This window comes from Temnothorax curvispinosus, unplaced genomic scaffold (genome assembly GCF_003070985.1).
Source record: "Temnothorax curvispinosus isolate PA1 unplaced genomic scaffold, ASM307098v1 QBEX01010899.1, whole genome shotgun sequence".
In the NCBI taxonomy this organism is placed as follows: Eukaryota; Metazoa; Arthropoda; class Insecta; order Hymenoptera; family Formicidae; genus Temnothorax; species Temnothorax curvispinosus.
In genome coordinates this window covers 117764-127081 of record NW_020220679.1, presented here as the reverse complement: position 1 = coordinate 127081, position 9318 = coordinate 117764, and positions in this window count along the sequence as shown.

The following is a 9318-nucleotide window of genomic DNA, read 5'->3' as shown; positions in this document are numbered from 1 at the left end:
TTTTTTCGTGCCGTTGCTCCGCCGTGACTTTACTGCCGTTTATTTCACGATGATACTAATCGCCGACCTGCTCGGAGAACGTTGCTTTTCCTTAATCCTTAGGCAGCCCGTTATAGACGGTTCGTCGATGTCGGCCGTTTTGCGAGACTTGGCCTTTTCCTAGAAACCATCGCTCCTCGCGGCCGCGATTCTGTTGCCCCGCGAGTATTAATATCTTAATGAGTTTTACGGGGATGGACGTGGGGAGACGCGGTGTATTGTCCGGGTAGGATCCGCGATCTTGTTACCTCGAGAATGAGACGTGTACGAAACGATACGAATTTATTCGCTGTCACGTTCGTGGGAATTGCATACCGAACGAAACGGAAAGGCATGATATCACCTTCACATGTTTGAACGTTATTAATCGAGCGCCAATATTAACGCTCTCTATCGTCCATGAAATGTGGCCGATGCATATTCGCTCGAGTGTGAAGCTGCTAGTGCATCTGGTGCGACTGTATCATTGCTTTCCTCGCATTATTGTCCTGCCAATTGCATATAAATTGCACGTAAGGACTTTACAAAGTTCAAGAGCCAATAAACGAGCAATTGAGATGTTAAAATAAAAATAGTTTATTAACTCATTAAATATACATTTCGACGCTTTTTAATTTAACATCTCTTGATTACTCGTTTATGGGCTCTTGAACTTTCTACACTGTTTTGAAACACACGAGCTTGATTCTTTTCATAATTTATAAGAACTTACAAGTTAAATTTTTATTTTGTTCGGATATTATACGTTTACAAAATATTATATTGTTATATTATTGAAAAGAAACAACCCTTGCGTTAGAGTATACAAGGATCGCGGGATCGCGTAATACCCAAGAAAATAATTTGTTAGATTTAGCTTCAACGCATACGCGCATGCCAAATTAATTATATATTCTTACTTTTTCTTCATTACAGTTGGTAATTATTTTTAATAATTAATTGTTACTACCATGAATGTTTAATTATCTGGCGCGGTGCATGAATTTTTCTCGGCACCGCAATTTTTTTTCCGCTTCGCCGCAGAATTACACCGTCGCGATCTAATCCCTTCTTGCAGTTTCACGCAAAGAAATCCGTTTTCCGCGATGCTCGCCGATTCTGTCGTCATCGCCGTACGTGCGCGCACGAACGGATGTTACCGAACGGCCATCCGCGATTCGATCTCAGTTTTCAATCGTCGTAGGTTTCGCAGCCGGTTGTGTCGCGAGTTGCCCAATAAACGACACGACGAATGCTTCGAATTATCGAACGTGGGTCAGCGGGCGTTTTATCGGCCTGGGGGCCCCGATAACCCTTTGAAACGCGACGCGAATTCGCGCGTTGCGTGCTTCACTTCCTGAGCGTTCGTTCTGTCTGCATGCGCGTAATCCGCGCGGCCGTAAAGTCACGCACGCGTGTTAAAATCTCCCCCGAGCCGGTTGCCCCTCGTTGCCCGCCTTTGTGGCCGCGCTATGACGCATTCGAAAGATTCGTCGACGCCTCGCGTGAGTCGTGGGTGGTTCGTTTGCTGACGCAGAGCGTCCGCGTGGAAGAACCGCGTGTACGCGATCGCAACATTGATAACACATGGACGGTAAGCGCGCGAACAGTGACACATATAATTAAGCAGGTTTATTAAAAAAACCTTGTCACTTTTGTGAGATTCTAATTGGGCGTCGTAGGCGGAGTAAGTAGGTCGATTCCGATCGTAAATGGGATCGACTTCGCTGTTGATAAACCGCGAAATGTTGTTTGCGATACGCATGGCGATTATATATACCCCCCTCTTGATTTTATTTTACATAAACATGCGAAAGAATTCGTATAAGAATGATCTGCGCCGGGCAGAATCGTGTTCGTAAATTAGGATAACGGGAGTGATAATAAACGCGATACGAAGCAAGTCCGGCGAAAGCAGCGGCGGCATCAGCATCAGCAGCAACAGCAGCCGCATCTCTTTTACAACGTAATAATTGTTTTAAGGAGGGCCCGCGCGTTTTCATCTCACCGCGCTAATGCGAGGGTCCGCCACGAAGTAATCGACGTATCAATTGCCGTTGATTTACGAAGATATGCGTGTGCACGCATCACCGGCCCGGGTGGCACGCTACTTTTTCACGCTTTTTGTGCGAGAGAGAGGGAGAGAGAGGGAGAAAAACGATCGAAGGATTCACCTTCCGTGCAAAGCGCAGCCGGTCGGTTCGCAAGTATCGTTGATTGACTCGCGCCGGGTAATTAACCGCGTTCACGGCCGTGTAATGCGCACCGGTAGAGAATTTATATCCATTCGTGAGAGACAAAGAGCTGACGGGTGAGATCGACCGCTTTCGACGCGCCGCGATTGTGCAATTGCCGAGTCTTTAATTAAACCTATGTATAGCGCCGTCGTGCCAACGATCGTACGACTAATTTAAAACGGCACGCCCGTGCCAGCGGCCGCATTTAGGACAAGAGACCGACTCGGAAGTGCAACGATCGGATCTATTTTTCTCTACGGTTGAAAGTTATATTGGTATATCCGATAAGAGATAGAGAGTTGAATTGTTAAATTAAAGATAACGATATAGAATAAGAGATGATAATGACCAGTAATAAAAAGGATAAAAATTTTATTGAAGTGCGCTGCATAAAACAATTAATACTTGAAAAATTAATTGCAATAGTTTCGAATTTAGAGAACTGTCTTGTATTCAATTTTTTATATTAAAATATTCGTTTGTTTCGTGCGGTAGATCACACTTCCCTCTCTCGCATTGTCCCGAAAGATTTAGAATCCAAGACTCAACTTATCGCATCCGTTAGATTAGAAAATCGTCCTTCTTCAAAATCCCCGAGCTTTCCTGCGTTACCCAATTCGCGTTTAATTAATTCGTGTATCGAGCGATCTCTCGCGCGCTGAGGAAATTGCCCAAAGATATCATCATTGACGCGGCGATAATGCGTATTACGTCAAGAGAGGCGCGCGGCTGCCATCCTTATTATGCGAATGTAGGCCTGCAGGAGCGTGAAATAACGCGAAACCTGTTACGCGAATAATGTCGCGCACAATAACCCCGGTGAAAACGCCGGGTTCATCCGCGAGTCTGCCGCGATAATGGTAAAACGGAACTTCGCCGACAATGCAATTCGCCGAGTATCTACCACGGTGCTGGGAACGCAGCGAAAAAAGTTACTCTTGGGAACATATTATAGATACTAGTTCAGGGATCGAAACCGGTGTGACCTGCGCCTTTCAACGCCATTCACACACTGCGAGAACAAACTTAGTGTTTCGTGACCGGTGTTTCGTAACGTATTTTCAGCATTAGTCCAGTTTCTCGATCTCTGAACCCGCGATTGTGAAACGTATATAATTAAAAGATAAGTCGGAGAATATTTTAATATCGGGAAGATAACGCTGCACCTCAGTTGGCAGAGACGCGAAGGATTCCAGATTACTCAGCGATCTGCTAAACACATGCACATGGTGGTAATATACATCGCATGAAATAATATTATGCAAAAAGTAAACTGCCAAGTGGCGATTATTATTAGATTATCGTAAAGACACGGCGCGTGTCACGATGCGGTCTGCTTGACGAAATAATTTACCGGAGATTTAAGCGAATTAAACACGGAGCTTAATGTTGTACTGGAGTATGACTTTGGCTTTTTAGTGCGCCCCACATCTGCGCCGCAAACGCGAGCGATTCTCCGTGTATCGCGGCAAAAGCGCGCGGATAATGTCGCGGACGAAGTTACAATAGTATATCCGGTCGCCGAGTCTGGCGTAAGAACCGGGATTTACGGCTCGCGATTTGTTCCTCGTATACGTAATCGGTTTTCCGTCCTTTAAGTTCGATTCTACTTAACGCGGGCGCGCTATACAATCTACAATACGCGCCGATATTGCGTGCATTCCGCGTGTACGCGGTCGGAAACGTGATAAACAGGTTTCTCTGTGCGGCAGCGATATACCCCGGGTATATCCGGGGAAGGAAGACGACTCGTATAAGATATTCGCCAACTTGTGGCAAGTAGAATTTAAACCCGCGATTAGACGGCACCGTGTAATGGAATAACTCCGGCGGTTTCTCGCGCGAAATTCTAGGCAGCGAATTATTCGCGCGAGTCGGATCGGGACCTTCCCGCAATCTCGTCGTGCTAAAAGCTATCGCGTGAATCATCGAAACCAGTTGAGTTAGGCGCTCAGTTAGGCGGAATCGACTCGCCGACTATCGGTTATTAGATTTTTAACGGCGAGCGTGGTATAACGAGAAATCGTTAACAGTTAACTCGAGATTGCTTTGAGCCAGCTCCGACAATCGAAGACGTGAACTTAAATTGTCTTGTTGAGATAGTCAAACATACCAATGCCGGTTGCCTTGTCTTTTGCAATTGCTGCAACTATGTTGCAGAGAAGAAACTGACCGAGCTCGCGTTCGAGCCCAGTCGTCAATTGAGCTGTCGAAAGTGCGATTCTTGAGACAAATACTGGCGAGAAAAAGTGAGCATTATGTCGAAAACGTACTCGAGATGTCACGTAAATCGATATCTTGGCATCGGCAGAATATCGAACGTTCATTCCGGCAAATCGATCTCAGGCGTTCGACGTGCCTTCGTGCCACTGTGGTCGTTGTGAATGCAAGTTTTTCACGCCGTTAAGGCTTCATCAATACTGAATCGAAGTGCTATGTTAACCATCTGGTGGGTATTAAGTATCTCGGCATCCGGTTCATTTGCTCATCGAGAAATCGAGGACAGGCGTCTATTTATACGGGTGGCTATTTGGCCCGAACGCTTAAATCTACTCGGTCCTTAAGTTCGGCGACTCACCCAGAGCCGGGGGGCCACTTGAAGATCTCTTCTCGTTTGCTTGTGTCGCGCTTCAAAAGCTCTCTTCATTTCCCATCGTGTGCTCGATCACGTAGCTTCAACGTTATATACAACAAAAACTCCAACAAAACTTTTTGTGTGCATAGTACATTGTAAAAAAATTCGGAATTAGAAAGTCCGCTAAGGCAAAATAATTAATTTGTTTCCACAAAAATGTGTGCACTGCTGAGTAGAACTCTGCCTTCAAGATCTTCTTATATAATCGGTAAATTATTAAATCAAAAATTTTTCCGTATAAGACACGTGACACCGAAGATTCAATTTCGAATGTTTTCGACGTTGCGTGTTAATCTCGGCAATATATAAACAGCCTGACAATTTCCACATTGCGGAACTCGCCTCGCAAGTTTCAAGACTGCGTTTATATCGCTGCATATCTCTGTTCTCTCCGCTGCAACACCGCTGCAATTCTCCATTATGCTACGTATATCGTCGGCCAACACCGTTTTGCTCTGCAAACGTGTTTCGGCATTTAAAATGTAAATCTTCCGACACAGAACCAAGTTACCTCTCCCTCTGTCTATCTATCTACCTTATCTATCTATCTCTCTCTCTCTCTCTCTCTCTCTCTCTTTCTCTTTCTCTCGCGGTTTCGTTTTTTGTTAATGCAACGATTGGCCACGATTAAGGATGGAAAGGCGGCGGACGTGTGAAACGCTCGCGTCTAAGGAAGCAGCGGTAAATGGCACCGAGGGTGTTCCCTCACGGTACCCCGGAGGAAAAATGCTATACTACCGCCGACTGCGAAATCAACTTTCTTTCGCGAGCTCCGCTCCTCGTCCACGCGAAGCGCCGCCGCGCCGCGTGGCACGCTTCATTAATTCGCTCGTGGCATAACGATCGCGCGTCGCGCGTCGCTGGGTCCTCGTCTGTTTTGCAACCTGCAACCACCCGCATTCTTCCGCGTCGTCGTCCAGCGCTTTTTATAAAGTTTCCTGTCACGTATACGAATGTCCGGCGAATTAGCCAGATCGCAAATGAAACACGAGCGATTTACAATTAGATATCTTCGATTCGCGTACGGTCGAATTTCAAGAATATCCCAGTCTTTCATTTTTTCCACATCTACGAAAGTCTATTAATTTTAAATAAAAATTTGTCCTTATTGAAAATTGACTACATATGTTACGACTTTTTTTAAATGTTTGATTTTAAATAATTTCATAATTAGTCTGCAAACTAAAGTTCCGTTAAAATTATCTTGAAATTAAACGGATAATGGAGAAATTGGAGGGATCTTAGGAAGATGACTCGCGCAAGACAAGACACTTGGGCAAATAAGATACTCCGTTGAAATTTAATTAAATTTCTTTCACGGAAGGTATTGCGTTCACGCCGGTGTGACGTAGCAGTTTCAAATTTTGCAACATGCTTTCCGCTTCTCGGAGCGAAAACGCATGTCGCGAGATAATGCGCGAGCGCGTGTGGTGCAACGCATGCTTGCACGTCGGCCATGTGAAATGCAGCTGTAATGTACAACACGTGGCGTGGCGCGCGAACCTTCGATCCTGACGGAAACCGAGTATTTTTCCAAGTCATTCCCCGAGTTAATTCGTGAATCCATTAGGCACTCTCGAGCCACTTGGATTATGACACAGGTGATTTGAGAATGAGACGCAGCGGCTCTTTTCGAAAAGTGATGAACTCTTTCGTTCCGATTTGATTTTAAGAGAACTTTACTTGACAATTTTTTTAACTCATCGAGTAGTTATAAATCCTTCTCATAAGTTCTAAAACTATTTAATTATTTCGAAGTAGGACGCAATATGGTGCATAATCCAATCTTTGTACTCTCGCACTCTGAATTCCCGCGTACGGCGAGATATCGATGGAGAACACTAGACCAGTGTTTCCCCCCGCTGGTCGAATGCTCTCAAGAATACTCCGTTAACTGCAGCTCGCGTATATATAATACACGCGGATCTGAACGCAGTAATGTGCGCGTGCGTCTTTCCTCCTGCATTTTTGCCCCGTTTACGGTATTGTTCGCGCCGGTTCGCGAGTATCCGGCCGAGAGAGAGAGAGAGAGAAGCGGCGCGCTCGTGCGCCCGGCCGCTTCCGGTGACCTTGGCGTCCCGGCGTAGCGACGCCTGTTCTCGCGCGCCGGCTTACTGAGAAAGCGAAGCGAGTGAGACTCTCATTCATTGTCCGCGATACGCGATCGGCGGTAATTGACGGGGCGGGAGCGGGAGCGGAGGAGCGCGCGCGCGCGCGCGGACCTCTCCGCTCGGTCATCTTCATTCGTTCCGCGGAATGCCGCGGATGCCGATTCCTCGAGCGGTCGTTCAACCCGCCGCGCCGCGCCGCGCCGCGCGCGCAACTCGGCTCGGACCACCAGCCCCATCTCGACCGCTTCGTACCCGCTCGGATCATTCCGCTTGGATCGCGGAAAAGCCTGGCGAACGCACGCCGGCGCGACGCGACGTGACGCGACGCGACGCGAGACGCGTCTTTCCAAAAAAGCGTCCTACATGGCGAGAAATGCAGCCGGAGTGTCCGGTTACCGCGCGAAGCTCCATCAAAGAGCGTTGTAATGACAGTGATGTGTATAACAATAATAATTAAAGTAACGTAACGACAGCGTAAAATTAAGTAGGAAATTGTGCCACAAATTTCGAACTTTTATCAAACGAAAAATTTACTTATTTCGATACACTTCCTCCATCTAGGAAAAAGTTTTTCAATCACCATTTTAAAGTACTTTGAATTCTTAGTTTTTTATGCATGTAAAACGGAACCTAATTTAAAAAACTACAAGTGTTTACTTATTATTGGCGCTTTTGATTCTATATAAGAATGATCGTTTGCCAATCGCGTCGCCGTCACTTTGTCCGACGAAAATCGTTACGAAATCTATTTTGCAAGTTAATTCCACGGATCCAATAAAATGCAGATGCTGCAATATTCTATTCTTCATGAAATATACATACCAAATGTTTAGGTAACCTGACGAAAACAACAGGCCATGTAAAGATTGTCGCTGTTTGACTTTACATTTTTTTTTATTGGTCTCTAATTAATATACGCTTGAACGCACCAGTAAAGACACGAAATTTAATTTGCTTCGACATATCTAAAATACATCTTAAAAACAAAAAAATTATGGAGCCACAAATCTGACATTTATATTTTATTCTCTATATGTGTTCCGTGTATTCGAAATATACTATTCGAAATAATATTTAAAAGAATTTATACATCGCTTATATTATATAATATTTTATTGTTTTATATTATTATTATTTACATACCACGGGAATGCCGAGCAATCGATTTATGAGGTTTCAATCAAGCGGAACTACGCGTATCGCGGTTTCTGCACGCGACCCGCGCGCGATTTCGCGGTCGGAGAGCCACGGGAGTATGACCGTCAATTTCGCGGCTATTTTCGAAACAAAGCGCTCATGATCGACAGCTGCGCGAGCGCGGAGAGGCTCTATATACACACAAAGAGCTCGTTCGTAAAGGATCGCATCGCGGCGCGGCGCGGCGCGGCGTGCCGCTCCATTCTCATTACGCGCTCCGCGTGCGTAATGCGCGTGATGGGCGGGAGCGAGTAAATGCCGTGCACCGACATGCGTGTCGCATACCCGGCTCGGCGATGTCTGCCAACTCAATTGTCGGACAATGCTCGCTTTGCGTCGAAAAAGTCGCGGCTTCCTGGTACGCGGCACGCCGCGCCGCGCCGCGACGGCACGGCCAGCCCGTTTTGCGAATCCTTCGGCGCGATTTGTATTATTAATTATCGCGAATTAACGAATTGCGCGGCCGCTTATTCACCTAGCGCCTCGCCGAGACGCGCCGTTATACGGTCGTTTCTCAGATTTAAAGAGGAAGCAACGCTGACGAGCCGATCGTAGCCGAGGCGACGAAGCGCGATATCTGATTAATGCAGCTGCATTCCTAGCGCGCAGCGTTGAAAATTACGGCGATAACCGCCGTAAATTATAAAAGAAACTTTATAAAATTGTTACAAAATTATAAGACACTGGATTGTTTCGAAGATGATGAAACATGTTCAAGAAAGAAAACGTATTTCTGTATTTTTTTGGGGGGAAAATAATTTTTTAGCGTCTCTCGTTAATTCTTCCGGAGGAAACGAATTTTATAACAGATAAATTTCTAGCAGATAATTGAGCAATCGTTTCCGAGCCTGGGGATTTAATTCGCAAATGATAGTAAAAGTTTGAGATTTATTGGTTCATTCGTAAGAATGCTCGTAAAAGTTTCCACAAAAATACGCCAGAATTAATCCCAGATTTCTAGCGCGTTCGTCAGACTGTTGTTTCTCAACGTACACAATCGAGAGAGATTCCGGATCCGCACCTGCGAACGATAAAGATTCAGGTCGATTCGCGTGTCATTTATACTTGTCAGCTGGAGATTCGTAGAGTCGTATATCAACGCCTTGTTCTTTGTCTCGAC